The 21,689-nt window shown below is 36.3% G+C and overlaps 1 pseudogene; it reads left to right on the top strand.

The window, feature by feature from the left end:
• The first annotated feature begins 2,661 nt into the window (after window positions 1-2,661).
• Window positions 2,662-5,657, top strand: LOC116457975 (small ribosomal subunit protein uS5-like; annotated as a pseudogene).
• The last annotated feature ends 16,032 nt before the right edge of the window (window positions 5,658-21,689 follow it).

Here is a 21,689-nt window from a genome sequence, read left to right as displayed (position 1 = left end):
TTATCCTTTCTTAAGAGTGATGGCCAGATTTCTTATGAGTACATAAAAGCATTAGACATAGTGAATTTCTCATACATGTATATCATTCATGTGGAACAAATTTGAAAACTCATTATTTTGGTTTTTTCTTTTCCTTTTTTTTTTTTTAAGATTGGGTCTTGCTATGTTGCCCAGGCTGGTCTCAAACTCCTGAATTCAAGTGATCCTGGCTCAGCCTCTTGAGTAGCTGAGACAATAGGTGCATGTCACTGCACTTGGCATGGTTTTCCATTCTTCATGTGGCTGCTTTGACATCATGTGGAAAAGAGAAGATAGGCAATCTCCCAATTTCCAATGCCTTGGCTGACAAAAGTCAAAGTATATTTTCTGTTGTCTTCTAATCACAGGGAAACAGTTATGTAGACAGCATGCAGCCTGTGAACAGACACTCTGTATTTTAGAACTAAATTGAGCAAAACAAAGTGTCATTATTGCCTAGTCTCAGATTAAAACCACAAAATTATATTAAAGAACAATGTTTTTATTAGAGTTTAAATTTCACTTATCAATACATCATTTAAGCATTTACATCTAGGTAACCAAACAGGAATGCTTCTCCAAAATTCACATGCACATGAAGTACTTGGAACCTTGTTAAAATACAGATTCTGATTCTGTAGGTCTGAAGCACTGTCTTCAATTCCTCATATCTAACAATTTCCTGGGAGATGCTGAATCTGCTGCTCTGCTGAGCACACTCATTAGCAAGGCACTAGGAACCATTTAGAAATCTTAGGGCATAATATCAGAGGCTAACTACTTAAAGGTAACTTAATAACGATCTCCAGCAAGACAGTTTCTCTCACCACACTTTCCCTTTTTCTTTTTATCCGCTGTGTCAATTCTTGTCCTCACCCTCCAACTTTATCATACCTTGCTATCACTTGACCATACATGATAACTTCAGGCCACAGCAATTCTTATGTCATCATCAGCCACATACCAGCAAAATAGAATTTATAAAAATCTAATTGAACCACTTTATAACTCCTAACAAAAGTTCTACTTTCTGCTATTGCATTTATCTATCCAAGGTGTTACATTTGTCTTTCATCCACAACTTTATTTCTGGTATGCTTTCACTTAGCTCTTGAATGATCAAGAGCTCAAAAACATAATAGCCAACTTTGGCTTTGTTTTTGTTTGGTTGTTTTTTGCTATGTTTTTATACTAAAATGAATTTCAAAATAAGCTGCTACTTTTCTGAAATGTTTGCTCAGTGCTCTGCTAGACTGGTTTTGTAGTGTGGTTCTACTGGACAGCACCAGTATGAATAAGTATATTTACCCATTTGGGTATCCAGTGGTGAATGTTTTTCTATTCAACTAACCCATCGTAAAAAATTTAGGCAATGTGATTACTTGGTGAAGAAATGTTTGATAAAATGTGAGATTCTGATATGACCCTCAAATAACACCACTGAATGCCTATCTACTTCATTTTTGTGTTAGTATTTATGTTTCATCTGATAGCACACATATGATTCAATTAAGCCATTTTAGCCTCATTTATAGTAACTGAGTATGTACGTGGTTGTGACACAGTGGAATTCAAGGCTGAAGTGCATTTAACACTATTTGGGGAGTGTATGTATTTATGGAAACTTCTGCTGAACATTCTGTTGGTCTTCCTTGGGTTTTCTTTTTACAAAGATTTATTTTCTGTTATTTCTTTTCAAAAATATTCCTCAGGCCATGATAATGACTACTTTGATACTTTATTTAATGAAAGCAAGTATCTAATGGTCAATTAATTTTACCAAATTATCCCATTGACCCTGGAAAAATAAAATAGAGACAAAGTCACAAGAAATAACAGTTTATTTCATAACTCTAGCTTCCTAATGTAGGTGAATACATGGCTTTCAAAGACACATCAAATTATATATTAATGTCTTCAATTATGAAAATTGTTAGGCCTACCAGACATCATATTACTTTTGAGCTGTATCTATATATTCAATTCCAAATGTACTTCCAACTCTTGGGTGGTCTAAAATTGAGATAATTAATTAAACCCTTTGAAAAGCATCTGCCATCCACATTTTATCTTGGATGAAAGAAATTATTTCATGCTTTACTTAAGGAAAGTTAATACCCAAAGGCTGCACATTAGCACTATCTTGAATTAGAACTTGCCAAATCTGAAAATTGGCTACTCACATGCAATCTTCTTTAATAACTTATGAAAATTTAAATTAAATTGGATTAATAATTTAAGTAGAAAGTTCTACAAGGAAAGCTTAAAATTTTAAAGTTTTAGAATAAGCAGAGAAAATATCAGATAGAAAATGTGTTGCTGGATGTACAACTTTAATGATTGTCTTAAAAGACATTAAAAGCAGAGAAAAAAAGTCCTTCGTGGGAACTTGCCTTAGACTAATGTACTATATCTAAAGAGGGCAATAAAATCATTGGAAGAAAGATTGGAAAGTAAATAAAATTATACCTGTCACCTGGACAAATTGTTTTCTCCACTTTTACAAATCTGAGACAATCTTTGCTTAAAAGGTATAGGGGTTGGGGGCTGGGGATGGGGAATAGTAACATCAGTTGGCTGCTTTAACAGACGATCGTTACGTTAAAAATTTCCAATTTAGCATATTTTCTGAGAAAACACCAAATGGCAGATGAAGCAGATGCAGCGGGAAGGCGGGGCGGGGCGGAGGCCCCCTGGGGCCCTGGGATGCGGAACCGCGGTGGCTTCCATGGAGGTTTTGGCAGTGACATTCAGGGCCAGGGCCTGGGCGGAGGCCACGGAGCTCGATCAAGTCCCTGGAGGAAATCTATCTCTTCTCCCTGCCCATCAAGGAATCTGAGATCATTGACTTTTTCTTGGGGGTCTCTCTCAAGGACGAGGTTTTGAAGATTATGCCGGAGCAGAAGCAGACCCGCGCCAGCCAGTGCACTAGGTTCAAGGCGTTTGTTGCCATCAGGGACTACAATGGCCACGTCGGTCTGGGTGTTAAGTGCTCCAAGGAGGTGGCCACTGCCATCCGCAGGGCCATCATCCTGGCCAAGCTCTCCATTGTCCTCGTGCGCAGAGGCTACTGGGGGAACAAGATCTGCAATCCCCACACTGTCCCTTGCAAGGTGACAGGCCGCTGCGTCTCTGTGCTTATGCGCCTCATCCCCGCTCCCAGGGGCATTGGCATCGTCTCGGCGCCTGTGCCCAGGAAGCTGCTCATGATGGTTGGTATCGATGACTGCTACACGTCAGCCAGGGGCTGCACTGCCACCCTGGGCAACTTTGCCAAGGCCACCTTTGATGCTGGTTTTTTTTTTTTTTTTTTTTTTTTTTTTTGAGACAGAGTCTCGCTCTGTCGCCCAGGCTGGAGTGCAGTGGCGCAATCTCGGCTCACTGCAAGCTCCGCCTCCCGGGTTCATGCCATTCTCCTGCCTCAGCCTCTCCGAGTAGCTAGGACTACAGGCGCCCGCCACCATCGGCTCACTGCAAGCTCCGCCTCCCGGGTTCATGCCATTCTCCTGCCTCAGCCTCTCCGAGTAGCTAGGACTACAGGCGCCCGCCACCACGCCCGGCTAATTTTTTTGTATTTTTAGTACAGACGGGGTTTCACCGTGGTCTCGATCTCCTGACCTCGTGATCCGCCCGCCTCGGCCTCCCAAAGTGCTGGGATTACAAGCGTGAGCCACCACGCCCGGCCATTTTCTACAATGTCATAGATTTCAATCTTAATGCCGAGTTATGTTCTGGCCCTCGGGTTTCTTGACATCTCTTCTTCAATGATCAAAGACAAAGGACCCATGGATTGAGATCTGATATGGGCTCATCACAGAAACAAACATCCGGGCTAGACCGGTTTAGATGCAACTTTTAATCATTATCGTCCTACCACATATAACTAGGCCTCACTGTCCCTCTGACTTATTCAGTACATTGCATTTTAATTAAAAAAGGGTACAATTCCTTTCCTTAGAGTCACTCCCATCTTCCTGGAACAATTGATAAGTTGTCCTAATGTTTTTCTCCAGCACAATGAAAGGCTTAAATCATTTTTTCACTTATGTACTGTGAGGTTGAAAGTGTCAGTCAACAAATATTTATTGAGAATGTACTATTTACCAATATTATCAGATGGGAAAATAAAAGTGACAATAATGCTCTTTTCTTACCTGGCAAGAAGAGATAATAAGGTATGGCTAAACCTACCATACTAAACCCTTTATGGAACCATTGAAATGCATCTAAAAATGACAAACATACTATTGGTTCTTCGACTTCTTTAAATATATTGGATTATATATTGTAATATGTGAGTAATATATATTATACTATGTAGTATATGATATGTAGGAGAGCCATAGAAAAGGAAACAATCTTTTACATTAAAAAAATAAAAATCCAGCTATCACTAACACCAAAGCTGTCAAGAACATTGTTCTCCAAATATCTCTTATGACTATTTCCCTTTGATTTTTTTTGTTCTTTGCTGCCTTAAATGGTTTGACTTTCATTAAGCTCTCTATGTTAGCTTTTTATCAATGTCTTTAGTTCATCTACATCATTTCACATCCACTGATGCTCTTCTTGAGCTAGGGTCAAGTCAACTCCCGGAGGAGCAAGAGAAACTTGAATGATACTAATGTGTTTCATCTGACTCTGAATTCCAACCCTAAATTCAGGGTTTGTCCAAATAGCCAGGGTTTTATAAATAATAAGATATCACTTTCCTATTTGCCTACATTCATGAAAGCAAAAGTGAGATCAAACTTCTCATCCCCCCAAAGAATTTCAATTACAAAACTTTTTCCCTCTACCCTCCATTCCCTAAAGCCACATCCTTTGCAGCTCCTACCAGTTCCAGATTCCCGCAAACCTTGATCTCTTCAGATCCATGTTATAAAATTCATCAAGCTCTCTGCCTCCCAACTTTCACATCCAGTTGTCCCTGTGACTGTTGCGCTTTGCAGACTGAGAAGACTAGAAACTTGCTAAGACCTCTCTGTAGTCACGAACAGAGTGGTGTTATCGTGAAGTGTTCTGTAAGGACACATACCATTTCACTATAATGCTTCTAAAATTCAGAACTACTAAACATATTTGAGCTGCCCTTTCATGCTATTTTGCAGAATATTAGGGCATCTAATTAAATTATGCATGCTGATTTGACCAAATAAGGCATTAGCTTCATTTTAATGGAGAGTGACATTTATTTTCCTATGCTAAGAGAATTCCACAGAGCTTTCACCGTAATAAAGGCTAATTTTTATCTCTAATATGATAAATATATAGATATAACCAAACAATTTCTATCTTAAAAAAATTTTAGTCATTTTCAAGAGGTACGTTTTTCTTACCTACATTTTTAAAATTAACAATAGGCTTGATAACTAACTTCAACTTTTCATCTTAGTTTTATGGCATATGTTCTTGTCATATCCACTAACTGTGAACAGAACATATCATTTGAATGCACAATTTAGAATCAACATAATTATTTTAAATGGGTTCTTTCGATGTTTCAGATGACTATTGAAATTTATACAATGGGGTCAAATTGCAATTTACAAACTTTTGTGCATATTGAAAGTGATTTCTTTGGCAGTGATATGTTTTCAACAGATGATGATGATGGCAGTTATCTTCCGCTGGTCTGAATTTAATTTCAGTCATTTTTATTCATGATATTGTAACCCATGGCATATTAAAGAATACATAACTTCTAAAAGTGCTGAATTCTCTTTGAGACACAGTTTATCGTCTGTTAAATACTATACATCATAAGCAAACAATTCATGTAGAAAACTGTGCCTGTTCTTTGGAGGGAGGTAAATAGATAAGCTGTCCAAGGTACAAGGAAATAGAGCATAGATAATGCAGGTTTGAGATATTCTCTTGCTTAAGTGATGCATTAAATCAATATTCTGCAAAGTCTTTTTCTTGTTATGTTATTTACTTGGATAGTGTCACAATTTTCCATTAAATTGTCTGTTTCAGAAGATACATTTTTCTCAGTTCCCAATCTCATTTGATTAGTATTCTTTAAACTCTTTCACTATATATGCAAATTATCAACTATTTCCATCATGTCACTCTTCTACTCAAAGACCTTCAATGGTTCCCTATTATGTGTCATATCACATGTAACCATTTGTGCCTGATTTTCAAGATCTATAGTAGTACCTGGGCCCTAGTCTAACTATAAAACATTATTTTCTAGTATTATCTAAGATTCTGCCTGGTGCAATCAGGTCATATAAACATGTCATGCCAGTCTCACCCCACTGTTAACTACTTTCTTGCTCCTTCTCTTCTTCCTCCTCCTTCCTGTTTGTGTACACGCGTGTGTACTATATTCCCTTCCTCATTCTCTTTCTTTAACCTTTAAAGGCTAAAGACCCTCCTCCCTAAAGTTTTCTTTTAGTCCCTAAAAAATAATTGACTGTCATATTTAAGAAAAATCCTGCATACATAGCACACACTGTCTCTAAACGCACAACATTGGTCTTATTTACATTTTCTTATTTGTATTTTTATTCACAATTATCATATACTCAGCTATTATCATATACTGAGAGACTTACTATGTCTAGTCACTTGATATAAATGAATGCAGCAAAGTAAATAATTTATCCATAATTATCATATACCAAAATAATTTATTCACAATTATCATATACTCAGCTATTATCACATACTGAGAGACTTACTATGTCTAGTCACTTGATATAAATGAATGCAGCAAAGTAAATAATTTATCCACTCTTACACATGTGCCAGAGTCAAGAAACCAACCCATGTTTATCTGGGTCCAAAAGTCTCATGCCCACTCACCCTACTAAACTGCCTATTTCATGTGCGTAATTTCTCCATTGAATGATAAATTCCATCTATTTAATGAGGGAGTAAACATGAAACACTGGCAGGAGCATGAGAATAAGAAGCAAATGAGTACGTGCCTTGTTTAAACTGCTGTGCTGACTAGGGGTCTGTGTCTTTTTGAACTAGATCACCTCTGTCTGTTTCCTTAAAGCTCTGTAGTTCCTTGACAAGGGTTTATGCTTCATTATTTTTCAAAGAAGATGGTAGAACATTGAGAACATACCTAGCATTCATAAAAACATTTTCAGTGTAATGTGTTAATTCAGGTCATGATTATAAGGAATTTTCACAAACCAGTTTGATTCATTTACATGGGAATTTATGAAAAAATACCTAATTGGTAACATCTGTCATAAAATTTTCATGTTAAAAACTAAAAAATTGCCTAGCACTTAGAGATATTGAAAAACATTTGTTACATGAATAAATAGCCCAACTCTGAAACCAAACAGGGTAGTGTACTAGTATTATAGTTATAAAATGAAAGAACAGGGATTTTGTATATATGCAACTTTAAAATGACAGATTCATAAACAGAAATTGAAAAATAACCAAAATATTACATAAATATTAAAAAGATAGATATTTTGTATTGTTATTTCAGGTATTCCCAAGTGTCACTTAGCAATACTGGATAGCTTTATTCAATTATCTGAAAAATATCTAGGTTTCTTAGGATAGGTTTTACAAGTATTTAGTTTGGTTTTCTTTTTAAGATTATAAGTGATATAGCAGACTGATATGGAGTTGTAAAACATGTGACTAAGCATCTTGAGATGAAGCCTTTGTCCTGGATTATCCAAGTGAGTCCAATGTAATCACAAGTGTCCTAATGAAAGAGAGGCAAAGAGAGATTTGACACAGAAAGAAGAGAAGGCAATGTGAAGATGGAAGAGACTGGAGTCAGGTGGTCACAGCCAGGGAATGTCAGCAATTGGCAGAGGCTGGAAGAGGCAAGAAGGCCTCTGAGAGTCCCTGGAGGGAAGACAGCTCTTAAAACACCTCAATTTTTGCCCAATAATACTGATTTTGGATTTATAACCTTCAGATATATAAGATAATATGCTGTTTTAAGCCACCAAGTTTATGAAAATTTATTATAGCAGCAATTGGTAACTAATATCTTCTTGCAATTGACATAATCTTACATATGAGAAAACCTAAAATCTTCAACAAAAACTCTGAACTATTAAATATATCGAGTAAAGTTGCAGGATACAAAATCACCATGCAAAAAATCAGTTGAATTTCTTTATACTAGCAGTGAACTATCTGAAAAGGAAATTAAAACATTAATCTCACTTAAAGTAGCATCAAAAAGAATAACATACTTAGGAATAAATTCAATGAAGGAGATCAAAGATTTGTGGGATGAAATCTGTGAAACATCGATGAAGGAAATTGAAGAAGAAACAAATAAAAGGAAATAAACTTTCTAATCATGAATTGGAAGAATCAATATTGTCAAAATCCTATACTACCCAAAGTGATGTACACAGTCAATGAAATCCTTACCAAAATTCAATAACATTGTTCATTATTCACAGAAATTAAAAAACAATTTAAAATTTGTATGAAACTACCACAGACATATAACTGAATAGCTAAAGTAATATTGAGCAAGAAGAACAAGCTGGACGTATCACACATCCTTATTTCAAATTATATTACAAAACTATCATAATCAAAACAGTATGGTACTGCATATAAACAGACACATAGAGCAATGGAACATAATAAAAATCCTGGAAATAAACCTACATATATAGGGTCCACTAATTTTTGACAAGGGCACTAAGAGGACACAATGGGGAAAGAATAGTCTGTTCAGTAAATGGTGTTGGAAAAAACAGGTATCTTTTATGGAAAAGAATAAAACTGGATCCTTATATTACACTGTACACAAATATTAATTCAAAATGCATTGAAGACTTAAATGTAAGACCTGAAATCCTAAAACTTCTAGAAGAAAACATAGGGTAAACTCTCCCTGACATCAGTCTTAGCAATGATTTTTTTTTTTTTTTTTTGTATATGAAAACAAAGGAATGGGTAACAAAAGCAAAAATAAACAATGACACTATACCAAACTAATATGTTTCTGAACAACAAAGGAAACAATTAAAAAAATGAAATGACAACCTATGGAATGGTAGAAAATATTTACAGACCATGTATCTGATAAGCAGTTAATATTCAAAATTTATAAGGGACTCATATAACTCAATAGAAAAAATAAACAACCTGATTATAAAATTAGCAAAGGACCTCAATAGATATTTTTCCAAAGATACTCAACATCACTAATCATTAGGGAAATGCAAATCAAAACCACAACGTGCTATCACTTCATACTTGTTAGGATGACTATTATCTAAAAGTCAAAGATAACAAGAGTTGGAAAGGATGTGGAGAAAATGAAACTCTTGTACATTGCTAGTGGAAATGTAAATTGGTATAGCCACTTTGTAAAACAGTATGGAAGCTCCTCAAAAAATTAGAAGTAAAACTATGATATCATCTAGTTATTCTATTTCTGGATATATAGGTTGAGTATCCTTTACCCAAAATGCTTGGGACCAGAAGTGTTTCAGATTTCAAACTATTTTGGATTTTGGCATATTTGCATATACATTATGAAATATCTTGCAGATGGGACCAAAGTCTCAATATGAAATTCATTTATGTTTCATATATACCTTATACACATAGTATAAAGGTAATTTATACAATATTTTAAATAATTTTGTGCATGAAACAAATTTTTGACTATGAACTGTCATTTAAGTTAGCTGTAAAATTTTCCATTTGTGACATCATTTCAACACTCAACAAATTTCTGATTTTGGAGTATTTTGAATTTTGGATCTTCATATTGGGGATGATCAGCCTGTATATGCAAAGGAAATGAAATCATTATCTTGAAGAGATATCTGCACTCCCATGTTCATTGAAGCATTATTCACAATAGCGTATGTTCAATATACTAAAATATTATATATATATATTTACAATGGATAATAATGATATATTTTTAATCAGCCTTAAAAAGAAGGAGATTCTGCCATTTGCAATGATATAGATAAAGCTAGAGGACATTATGCTAAGTAAAATAAGGCAAACACAGAAAGAGATTCAATGATCTCACTTACATGTGGCATCTAAAAAAGTTGAACTCGTGGAAAAAGAGAGTAGAAGAGTAGTTACTAGGGGTCCAGGGTTGGGAGAAATGAGATGATGGTCAAAGGGTATAAACTTTCAGTTAGAAGATGAATAAATTATGGAGACAATGTATAACAAGGTAAGTATAGGTAATAACAATGTATTGTATACTTAAAATTTGCTAAGAGAATAGATGTATGATATTCTCATCACACACATCACCACACACACATACACACACACACACACACACACACAATGTGAGGTGAGGGATATAATCATTAGCTTGATTGTGGTGATAACTTCACAATGTATGCATATATAAACACATCACGTTGTACACTTTAAATATATATCATCTTTTGTCAATTATACCTTAAGTAAGCTGGGGGCAGGGGAGAAACATATTGTAATGTTTTCCAGTTATTCATATTTCATTTTAGCCAAAATGACAGCTCTGGGGGCAATCTGACTGTAGATTGTCAGGGTTGATTTGGCTAAAACTGAAGGGCTAAGCAGGTGCCTCTTTTTCTGTCACTGTTCTGCATAACCCTAAATCCCATGCAAGTTCCACTGAAGAGTATAGCAAAGTTTTCATACCCAGAAAAACCTTCTTCACACAGTTATACAGGTTTATCAGCAGAATCTAAACTGGGTTTCAAATCTGTATGAATCCCCCAGTATATCTAGTAGAATACTGTGTACACAATTATGATTAAACCAACTTTATTTGCATTTGTAAGCAAATATATTTTTCCTCTCGGACTATTGTTGGATAGATTTGTGGTTACTAAGTCTACTAGACCCACATTTAGTTTTCTATTTCCTCGATGTTACCTGAAAATCCTACTTGTTATTTCACTGTGCACTGTGCATCTATTCTAAGAGGATGCTGTATTCAAGTGCTTTGGTGAATCTGGCTATGGTTATTCACTTATTACATCAAGTATTTCCAATAAATTTTAAAATGCAACCTAATACTTTCTGATTTTCTTTTTAAGCTAGTTATAATGAACTAATTTGGAGAGAAGTTTGATAATACTTCTTGGTAATATAGTAGTTCCCCTTTATTCACAGGGGATATACACCTCCAGCAGATGCCCAAAATCTTGCATAGTACCAACCCCTATACATATTATGTTTTTTTCTATACATACATATCTATGATAAATTTTAATTTATAAATTAATCATAGTAAAAGATTCATAACAGTAATGGATAATAAAATGAAAATTTTAACAACCTGCGAGTATCACTACTTTTGGTCTTTGGGGCCATTAAGCAAAATAAGGGTGACTTGAACACAAGGTCTGCAATACCACAACAGTTGATCTAAAATCCCAGATGGCTACTAGGTGACTAGCAGGCTGGTAGTGGACAGCATGGATATGCTGAACAAAGGGAGGATTCATGTCCCAAGCAGATGAAGTGGGTCTACAGAGATTGCAACACTACTTAAAACGGCTGCTTGATAGCATTTTACTCACTATAGAGCTTCTTTCTGTAAAGAAGATTGAAGTCAATCCTCTCAAACTCTGCAGCTGCTTCCTCAGCTAAATTGATATAATATTCAAAGTCCTTTGTTGTCACTTCAACAATATTCACAGCATCTTCACCAGAAGTAGATTTCATCTCAAGAATCCACTTTCTGTGCTTCTTCACTAGAAGCAACTCCCCGTTCACTGAAGTTTTATTATAAGATTGCAGCAATTCAATCACATCTTCAACCTCCACTTCTAATTCTAGTTCTTCTGCCATTTCCACAACATCAGCAGTTATTTTTTCCACTGAAGTCTTGACCCCCCTCAAAGTCATCCATAAGGGTTGTAATGAACTTCTTCCAAACTCTTGTTAATGTTAATATTTGACCTCCTCCTGTGATTTATGAATATTATTTATGGCATCTAAAATGATGACTGTTTTCCAGAAGGTTTTCAATTTATTTCAATTATCCAGCAGAATAAATCATTATTGATGGCAATGATAGCCTTATGAAATGTATTTCTTAAATAATAAAACTTTAAAGTTGAAATTACTCCTTGATTCATGGGCTGCAGAATAGATGCTTTGTTAGCAGGCATGAAAACAACATTGATCTTCTTGCATCAGAGCTCTTGGGTGACTAGGTACATGGTCAATAAGCAATAATATTTTGAAAGGAATTTATTTTTATAAGCAGTAGTTCTCAATAGGGGGCTTAAGATCCATAAACAATGCTGTAAACAGATATGCTGTCATCCAGGCTTTGTTGTTCCATTTATAGAGCACAGGCAGCGTGGATTCAGCATAATTCTTAAGGGTGTTAGGATTTTCAGAATGGTAAATGAGTATTGGCTTCAAATTAAAGTCACTAGGTGCATTAGCCTCTAGCAAGAGTCAGCCTATTCTTTGAAGCTTTAAAGCCAGGCATTGACTTCTCCTCTCTCACTATGAAAGTCATAGATGGCATCTCCTTCCAACAGGAAGCTGTTATGTCTCCATTGAAAGTCTGTGGTTTTAATGTAGTCACCTTCATCAATTATCTTAGCTAGATCTTCTGGATAACTTACTGCAGCTCCTACATCAGCACTTGCTACTTCACCTTGAACTTTTGTATTACAGAGGTGGTTTCTTTCCTTATTTCATGAATCAACCTCTGCTGGGTTCAGTTTTTTTCTTCTGCAACTTCTTCATCTATCTTAGCCTTCGTAGAATTGAAGAGAGTTTTGGCCTTGCTCTGGATTAGGCTTTGGCTCAAAGGAATGTTGTGGCTCATTTGATCTTCTATCCAGACCACTAAAACTTTCTACCAATCAACAATAAGGCTACTTCGCTTTCTTAACGTTCGTATGTTCACTGAGGTAGCACTTTTAATTTCTGTCAAGAACTATTCCTTCGCATTCACAAGTTGGCTAACTGGCATAGAGGCCTAGGTTTTTGTCTATCTTTGCTTTTGACATGTTTTCCTCACTTAGCTTAATCACTTCTAAATTCTGATTTAAAGTGAAAGCTGTGTAACTACTCTCTTTTTCACTTGAACACTTAGAGGCCATTGTGGGATTAACTGACCTAATTTCCATATTTTTGTGTCTCAGGAAATGGGCAGGCCCAATGAGAGAAAGGGAGATGGGAAATGGTTGGTTGGCGGAGCAGTCAGAAAACATACATTTGTGGATTAAGTTGCCATCTTATAAGGGTGTGGTTCATGGTTCCTCACAAGAATTACAATAGTAACATCAAAGATCATTGATCACTTATCACCATAACACATCAAATAATAATGAGAAAGTTAGAAGTATTGAGAGAATGACAAAAACGTGACACAGAGACATGAAGTGAGTACATGCTATTGGAAAAATTACACTGATAGGCTTGCTCAAAGCAGGGTTGTCACTAATGTTCAGTTTGTTAAAAATGCAATATCTGCAAAGTGCAATAAAATGAAGAGTAATAAAACAAGATGTGCTTGCACTCTGACAGATAACAAAATCAATACTGAAAATAAAGTTTTTAAAAAATCTGCCAGTAAGTATCTACTTATAACTGTTTTATGCATTTGAATTTAAAATTCTGAAAACAATTCTGAATTGTGAAGGATAATAAAAGGATTCCAATAGGGTTTTGTAAAGCACAAATTATCTCTTGTTGAGATTTTTAAAGGTAACATTTTAGTACAGAAAGTTTATACTTGAAATAATATGTTCCACATAAATTTTTTTTGCAAATGAAAGTAATCGTTTTTATTATTTAGTTTTTAATTTTAATTTTATTTTTCCATAAGTTATTGGGGTACAGGTAGTATTTGGTTACATGAGTAAGTTGTTTGGTGGTGATTTGTGAGATTTTGGTGCACCCATCACCTGAGCAGTATACACTGCACACTCTATGTAGTCTTTTATCCCTTGCCCTCTCCCACTCTTCCCCCCCAAGTCCCCAAACTCCCCCAAATTATATCATTTTTATGTCTTTGAATCCCCATAGCTTAGCTCCCACATATCAGTGAGAACATACAATGATTGGTTTTCCATTCCTGAATTACATTACATCACTTACAATAATAGTCTCCAATCTTATCCAGGTCACTGCAATTGCTATTAATTCATTTCTCTTTATGGCTGTGGAGTATTCATTCCATCATATATATATATATAGAGAGAGAGAGAGAGAGAGAGATATTATATATATATGTATATAAATTATATCTATCTATATATATGTATCTCCCAGTTGCTTTATATACTCATTGATTGATGGGTATTTGGGTTGGTTCCACAATTTTGCTGTTGTTAATTGTGCTGCTATAAACATGTGTATGCAAGTATCTTTCTCGAATAATGACTTCTTTTCCTCTGGGTTGATACCCAGTAGTGGGATTGCTGGATCAAATGGTAGTTCTACCTTTAGTTATTTAAGGAATCTCCAACTGTTTTCCATAGTGGCTGTACTAGTTTACATTCCAACCAGCAGTGTAGAAGTGTTCCCTGTTCACCGCATCCACACCAACATGTATTGTTTTTTGATTTTTTGATTATGTCCATCCTTGTAGGAGTAAGGTGGTGTCACACTGTGCTTTTCATTTGCATTTCCCTGATCATTAGTGATGTTGAGTATTTTTTCATATGTTTGCTGTCCATTTGTGTATCTTCTTTTGAGAATTGTCTATTCATGCCCTTAGCCCACTTTTTGACGGGATTGCTTGATTTTTTTTTTTTTTTTTTTTTGAGATAGAGTCTTGCTGTGTCACCCAGGCTGGAGTGCAGTGGTGTGATCTCGGCTCACTGCAACCTCCACTTCCCAGGTTCACACCATTCTCCTGCCTCAGCCTTATGAGTAGCTGGGACTACAGGCACCCACCACCACACCCAGAGAATTTTTTTGTATTTTTAGTAGATACAAGGTTTCACCGTCTTAGCCAGGATGGTCTCCATCTCCTGACCTCGTGGTTTGCCCACCTCAGCCTCCCAAAGTGCTGGGATTACATGCATGAGCCACCATGCCCAGCCTGTTTGAGTTTTTCTTACTGATTTGTTTGAGTTTGTTGTAGATTCTGGATATTAATCCTTTTTCAGATGTATAGATTGTGAAGATTTTCTCCTGCTCTGTGGGTTGTCTGTTTACTCTGCTGACTGTTCTTTTTGCTGTGGAAAAACTCTTTAGTTTAATTAGGTCCCAGCTATTTATTTATCTTTGTTTTCATTGCATTTGCTTTTGGGTTCTTGGTCATGAACTCCTTGCCTAAGCCAATGTCTACAAGAGTTTTTCTAACGTTATCTTCTAAAATTGTTATAGTTTCAGGTCTTAGGTTTAAGTCCTTCATTCATCTTGAGTTGATTTTTGTATAAGGTGAGAGATGAGAATCCAGTTTCATTCTCCTACATGTGGCTAGCCAATTATTCCAGCACCATGTGTTGAAAAGGGTGTCCTTTCCCCACTTTATGTTTTTGTTTGTTTTGTCAAAGGTCAGCTGGCTGTAAGTTTTTGAGTTTATTTCTGGGTTCTCTATTCTGTTCTATTGGCCTATATGCCTATTTTTTATACCAGTGCCATGCTGTTTCGGTGATTATGGCCTTATAGTATAGTTTGAAATCAGGTAATGTGATGTCTCCAGATTTGTTCTTTTTGGTTAGTCTTGCTTTGGCTATGGGGGCTCTTTTTTGGTTCCATATGAATTTTAAAATTGTTTTTTTCTAATTATGTGAAGAGTGATGGTGGTATTCTGATGGGGATTGCATGGAATTTGTGGATTGTTTTTGGCAGTATGGTCATTTTCACGATATTGATTCTACCCATCCATGATCACGTGATGTGTTTCCATTTGTTTGTGTCATCTATGATTTCTTTCAGCAGTGTTTTGTAGTTTTCCTTGTAGAGGTCTTTCGACTCCTTTGTTAGATATATTCCTAAGTATTTTATTCATTTATATATTTAGCAGCTATTGTAAAAGGGGTTGAGTTATTCATTTGATTCTCCACTTGGTCACTGTTGGTATATAGAAGAGCTACCAATTTGTGTACATTAATCTTGTATCCGGAAACTTTGCTGAATTCTTTTATCAGTTCCAGGAGCTTTCTAGAGGAGTCCTTAGTGTCTTCATATCATCAGCAAACAGTGACAGCCTGGCTTCTTCTTTACCAATTTGGATGCTCTTTTTTTCTTTCTTTTGTCTGATTGCTCTGGCTAGGACTTCCAGTACTATGTTGAAGAGGAGTGGTGAAAGTAAACATTCTTGTCTTGTTCCAGTTCTCAGAGGGAATGCTTTCAACTTTTCCCCATTAAGTATTATGTTGGCTGTGGGTTTGTCATAGATGACTTTTGTTACATTAAGGTATGTCCCTTGTATGCCAATTTTGCTGAGAGTTTTAATCATAAAGGATGCTGGATTTCGTTGACAACTTTTTCTGTAAGTATTGAGATGATCATGTGATTTTTGTTTTCAATTCTGTTTATGTAGTGTGTCACATTTATTGACTTGAAACCCACTTGATCATGGTGGATCATCTTTTTGATTTGTTATTAGGTTCAGTTAGCTAGCATTTTGTTAAGGATTTTAGCATCTATGGTCATCAAGGACATCGGTCTGTAGTTTTCCTGGTTTTGGTATTAGAGTGATGCTGGCTTTATAGAATGAATTAGGGTTGTTTCTTTCTCTTTCTTGTGGAATAGTGTCAAAAGGATTGATACCAATACTTTTTTGTATGTCTGGTAGAATTCTGCTGTGAATCCATCTGGTCCTGGACTTTCTTTTGTTGGTAATTTTTAAAATTACCATTTCAATCTCACTGCTTGTTATTGATCTGTTCAGGGTATCTAATTCTTCATGATTTAAGCTAGGAGGTTGTATTTTTCCAGGAATTTATCCATCTCTTCTAGGTTTTCTAGTTTATGTGTGTAAAGATGTTCATAGTAGCCTGGGATGTTCTTTTGTATTTCAGTGGTGTCAGTTGTATATCTTCTATTTCATTTCTTCCTGAGCTTACTTGGATTTTCTCTCTTCTTTTCTTGGTTAATCTTGCTAATGGCCTATCAATGTTATTTATCTTTTCAAAGGGCTAGCTTTCCTTTTCATCTAACTTTTGTATTTTTTTATTTGTTTGTTTGTTTCAATTTCATTTAGTTCTGCTCTGATCTTGGCTACTTCCTTTCTTCTGCTGGATTTGGGTTTGGTTTGTTCTTCTTTCTCTAGTTCCTTGAGGTGTGACCTTAGATCATCTGTTTGTGCTCTTTCAGACTTTTTGATGTGGGCATTGAGGGCATGAACTTTCCTGTTAGCTCTGCCTTTGCTGTATCCCAGAGGTTTTGATAGGTTGTGTCATTACTGTCATTCAGTTCAAACAATTTTTTAATTTCCATATTGTTTTTTTGATCAATGCTCATTCAGGAGCAGATTACTTAATTTCCATGTATTTGCATGGTTTTGAAAGTTCCTTTTGGAGTTTATTTCCAGTTTTATTTCACTGTGGTCTGAGAGAGTGCTTGATATAATTTCAATTTTCTTAAATGTATTGAGGCTCGTTTTAAGGCCTGTCATTTGGTCTATCTTGGAGAAAGTTCCATGGGCTGTTGAATAGAATGTGTACTGTGAGGTTGTTGGATGAAATGTTCTGCATATATCTGTTAAGCCCCTTTGTTCCAAGGTATAGTTTAAATCCATTATTTCTTTGTTGACTTTCTGTCAAGATGACCTGTCTAGTGCTGTCAGTGGAGTACTGAAGTCCCCCACTATTATTGTGTTGCTGTCTATCTCATTTTTTAGATCTATTAGTAATTTTATAAATTCGGGTGCTCCAGTGTTAAATGCATATATGTTTAGAATTGTAATATTTTCCTGCTGGATGAGGTCTTTTACCATTATATACTGTCCCTCTTTGTCTCTTTTAACTGTTGTTGCTTTAAAGTTTGTTTTGTCTGATATAAGAATAGCTACCCCTGCTGCTATTGGTGTCCTTTTGCATGAAATACCTTTTTTCCACCCCTTTAAGTTTATATGAGTGCTTATGTGTTAGGTGAGTCTCCTGAAGGCAGCAGATAGTTCGTTGCTGAGTTCTTATCGATTCTGCAGTTCTGTATCTTTTAAGTGGAACATTTAGGCCATTTACATTCAATGTTAGTATTGAAATGTGAGATATCATTGCTTTCATCATGCTCTTTGTTGCCTGTGTACTGTGGTTTTTTGTTTCAGCTTTTTAACTTGTATTTTTGTTTTATAGCTCCTGTGATTTATGCTTTAAAGAGGTTCTGTTTTGATGTATTTCCACGATTTGTTTTAAGATTCAGAGCTCCTTTTAGCAGTTCTTGTAGTGCTGGTTTGGTAATGGCGAACTCTCTCAGCATTTGTTTGAAAACAACTGTATCTTTCCTTCATATATAATGCTTAGTTTTGCTGGATACAAAATTCTTAGCTGATAATTGTTCTGTTTCAGGAGCCTGAAGATAGGTCCCCAATCCCTTGAAGTTTGTAGGGTTTCTGCTGAGAAATCTGCTGTTAACCTGATAGGTTTTCCTGTATAGGTTACCTGGTGCTTCTGTCTCACAGCTCTTAAGATTCTTTCCTTTGTCTTAACTTTGGATAACTTGATGACAATGTGCCTAGGTGAAGGTTTTTTTGTGATAAATTTCCCAGGTGTTCTTTGTGCTTCTTGTATTTGTCTAAGTCTCTCGCAAGGCCAGGGTAAATTCCCTCGATTATTCCCCCAAATATGTCTCCCAGGCTTTTAGAATTCTCTTCTTCCTCAGGAACACTGATTATTCTTAGGTTTGATCGTTTAACATAATCTCAGACTTCTTGGAGGCTTTGTTCATATTTTCTTATTCTTTTTCTTTGTCTTTGTTGGATTGGATTAATTCGAAGACCTTGTCTTCAAGCTCTGAATTTTTCTCCTACTTGTTCAATTCTATTGCTGAAACTTTCCAGAGCATTTCAGGTTTCTAAAAGTTTGTCCAAAGTTTCCTGAATTTTTTATTGTTTTTTCTTTAAGCTATCTATTTCTATGAATATTTCTCCCTTCACTTCTTGCATCTTTTTTTTTTTTTTTTTTTTTTTTGGGATTTCCTTGCATTGAGCTTCACCTTTCTCTGACCCCTCCTTGGGTTAGTTTAATAACAATCTAATTAAGGTTAGCTTAGTAACTAACATCCTGAATTCCTTTTCAGGTAAATCAGGGACTTCTTTTTGGTTTGAATCCACTGCTGGTGAACTAGTGTGATTTTTTGGGGGTGCTGAAGAGGCTTGTTTTGTCATATTACCAGGTTTTCTGGTTCCTTCTCATTTGGGTAGGCTCTGTCAGATGGAAGGCCTAGGGCTGAAGGCTGTTGTTCAGATTATTTTGTCTCATGGGGTGTTCCCTTGATGTAGTACTCTCCCCCTTTTCCTATGGATGTGGCTTTCTCTGAGCTGAACGGTAGTGACTATTGTCTCTCTTCTGGGCCTAGCCACCCAGCTAGTCTACCAGGCTCCAGGCTAGTACTGGGGTTGTCTGCATAGAGTCCCGTGATATGAACTGTCTAGGGTCTCTCAGCCACAAATACCAGCGGCTGTTCCAGTAGAGGTGGTAGGGGAGTGCAATGGACTCCATGAGGGTCCTTAGCTTTGGTGGTTGAATGCTCTATTTTCCTGCTGGGAGGTGGCGCTTTTCAGAAAGCATCAGCTGTAGTATTGTGGAGAGGGACAGGTGTTGGGTGGGGCCCTAGAACTCCCAAGTTTATACGCCCTTTGTCTTCCACTACCAGGGTGGGTAGGGAAGGACTACCAGGTGGAGGCAGAGCTGGGCATGTCTGAGCTCAGACTCTCCTTGGGCAGGTCTTGCTGCGGCTGCTGTGGGGGATGGGGTGAGATTCCCAGGTCACTGGAGTTGTATACCTACGAGGATTATGGCAGGGAAGTGGGGGAAAGCCAGCAGTCACAGGCCTCACCCAGCTCCCACACAAACTGAAGGGCCAGTTTCACTTCCATCGTGCCCCCACCAACAGCCTGGAGTCTGTTTCCACCAGGTGTAGGGTGAGATGAGCTTGAAAACTTGTCCGAGGATATCCGCCTCCCAGAGTATTTGGGGTGTCTCCCAGGTCTTGCAGTAGCAGTCCGCTTCCTTCAGAGGGTCTGTGGGTCCTCTCAGGATTGCAGGTTTGTTCTTGCTGTTGATCTGGAGCTAAAATTCACAATGCAAGCCTCTGCTTGCTGCTCTGTCCAGGGTGACAATCTAGTCCTGCCTCCCATCCGCCATGATCCTAATGCCACTTCACCAGAGTTGAGAATTTCAGACGCAAGGAAACAGTTACCAAATCTATTTGTTTTGTGTCCTCCTGGACAGGTACAAAGTAGTCCATTAACCTTATTAACTCTTGGATTTATGTATTTATATGTTTAGGCTGTTACTGATGTTCAAAGTGAAAGTGGCAGCTAAGCTTCCACATATATTATCTTCAAAATCAAAACAAAAAATGCTTGGTTTCTGCTAAAAGTAGATATGTATTTGCATCAATATATTTTTGAGTATATCATTTGCCACTCAGATAATGATAATTTCCTACAAAAACATGATTTTTATATTCAAACCTATGAATTCAAGTTGTTTAACAAGTTGTATGAGGCCATGGTTTTCTTGTAATACTGTAATAGTAACTTCAATTGAAAAATATTTTAAATACAGGTGGAAAGCCAAAAAGAATTCTTCAGTTACTTTCAAATAAATTATTCAATTGTGCATTTCCCAAATGCATACTTCTATAACAATTTAAATAAGCATCATACTAACAAATATCAAATATGAAATGGCTTTTTAAATGGAAGAAATTATTTCTTTTTCTAGGAATCCTAGTCACTTTGTATCTATATCTGACTGAGTGGATCCTTTAATCATAATTTTACTGACATACATATATTAAATTATCTTGGAAAAAATGAACATTTTCATGCTTCTTAATGTGTAGTCATGTGATCACTTTAGTACAGCTTTCAGTTTGCCCAAGAGTACTGCTCTGGTTTTTCCCATAATTGGATCTCATCCAGTTAATGTATGACCCCTTTTAGCCCTTGTAATATCTGTTTCATAATGAGGAGGGGAAGAAAAAAAAAGCTGTTGAAACTCTATCACACAGTAACTGTACCAAGAAGAGGAGGTGGTTGAATTTAATATGTAGCATTACTAACCAGTGATATGAAGCATTCACTGTGAGCCTGCATTGCTGGGGTGCTAATTCCTTTACCTCTTGAAAGCATGTGAGAAAATAAAACTCAGGTTTTTACTATGTGGGATATGGGAAAGGGTCACAAATTACAGATTAATATGTATTTCATATCTCTTTTCTTTTTTTCTATTAGTGCTATACCGTTGAGACCATGTAAATATGGATTGATTTAAACTACTTGAAAATCTGGCTATGCATTTTGTGAAATCAGACCATTTGTTTCTGGAGAGAAAACTATGTATGTAATACGAAGAGCTTTACTTAGAGTGCTCCAATATTCTCATGTAATTTTCATGCAGGACAAATTAGCAAAGCATCTTATAAAATAATAGAAAAAAGAACCATCTGGATATCTTTAATTTCAACTGGGCAAAAGGAACTTTGACAGTGATTCTGAAAAAAAGGGGTTTTGTTTTGTTTGTTTTAGTTTTTTGTGTGTTTTCAGATTCTCATCCATCTAGGCTTATCTTTAATCAGGAAATGGC

Source organism: Hylobates moloch, unplaced genomic scaffold, assembly GCF_009828535.3.
Source record: "Hylobates moloch isolate HMO894 unplaced genomic scaffold, HMol_V3 SCAFFOLD_18, whole genome shotgun sequence".
In the NCBI taxonomy this organism is placed as follows: domain Eukaryota; kingdom Metazoa; phylum Chordata; class Mammalia; order Primates; family Hylobatidae; genus Hylobates; species Hylobates moloch.
The sequence above is the reverse complement of the archived record's forward strand: the minus strand, read 5'-3'. Positions and strand labels throughout refer to the sequence as shown.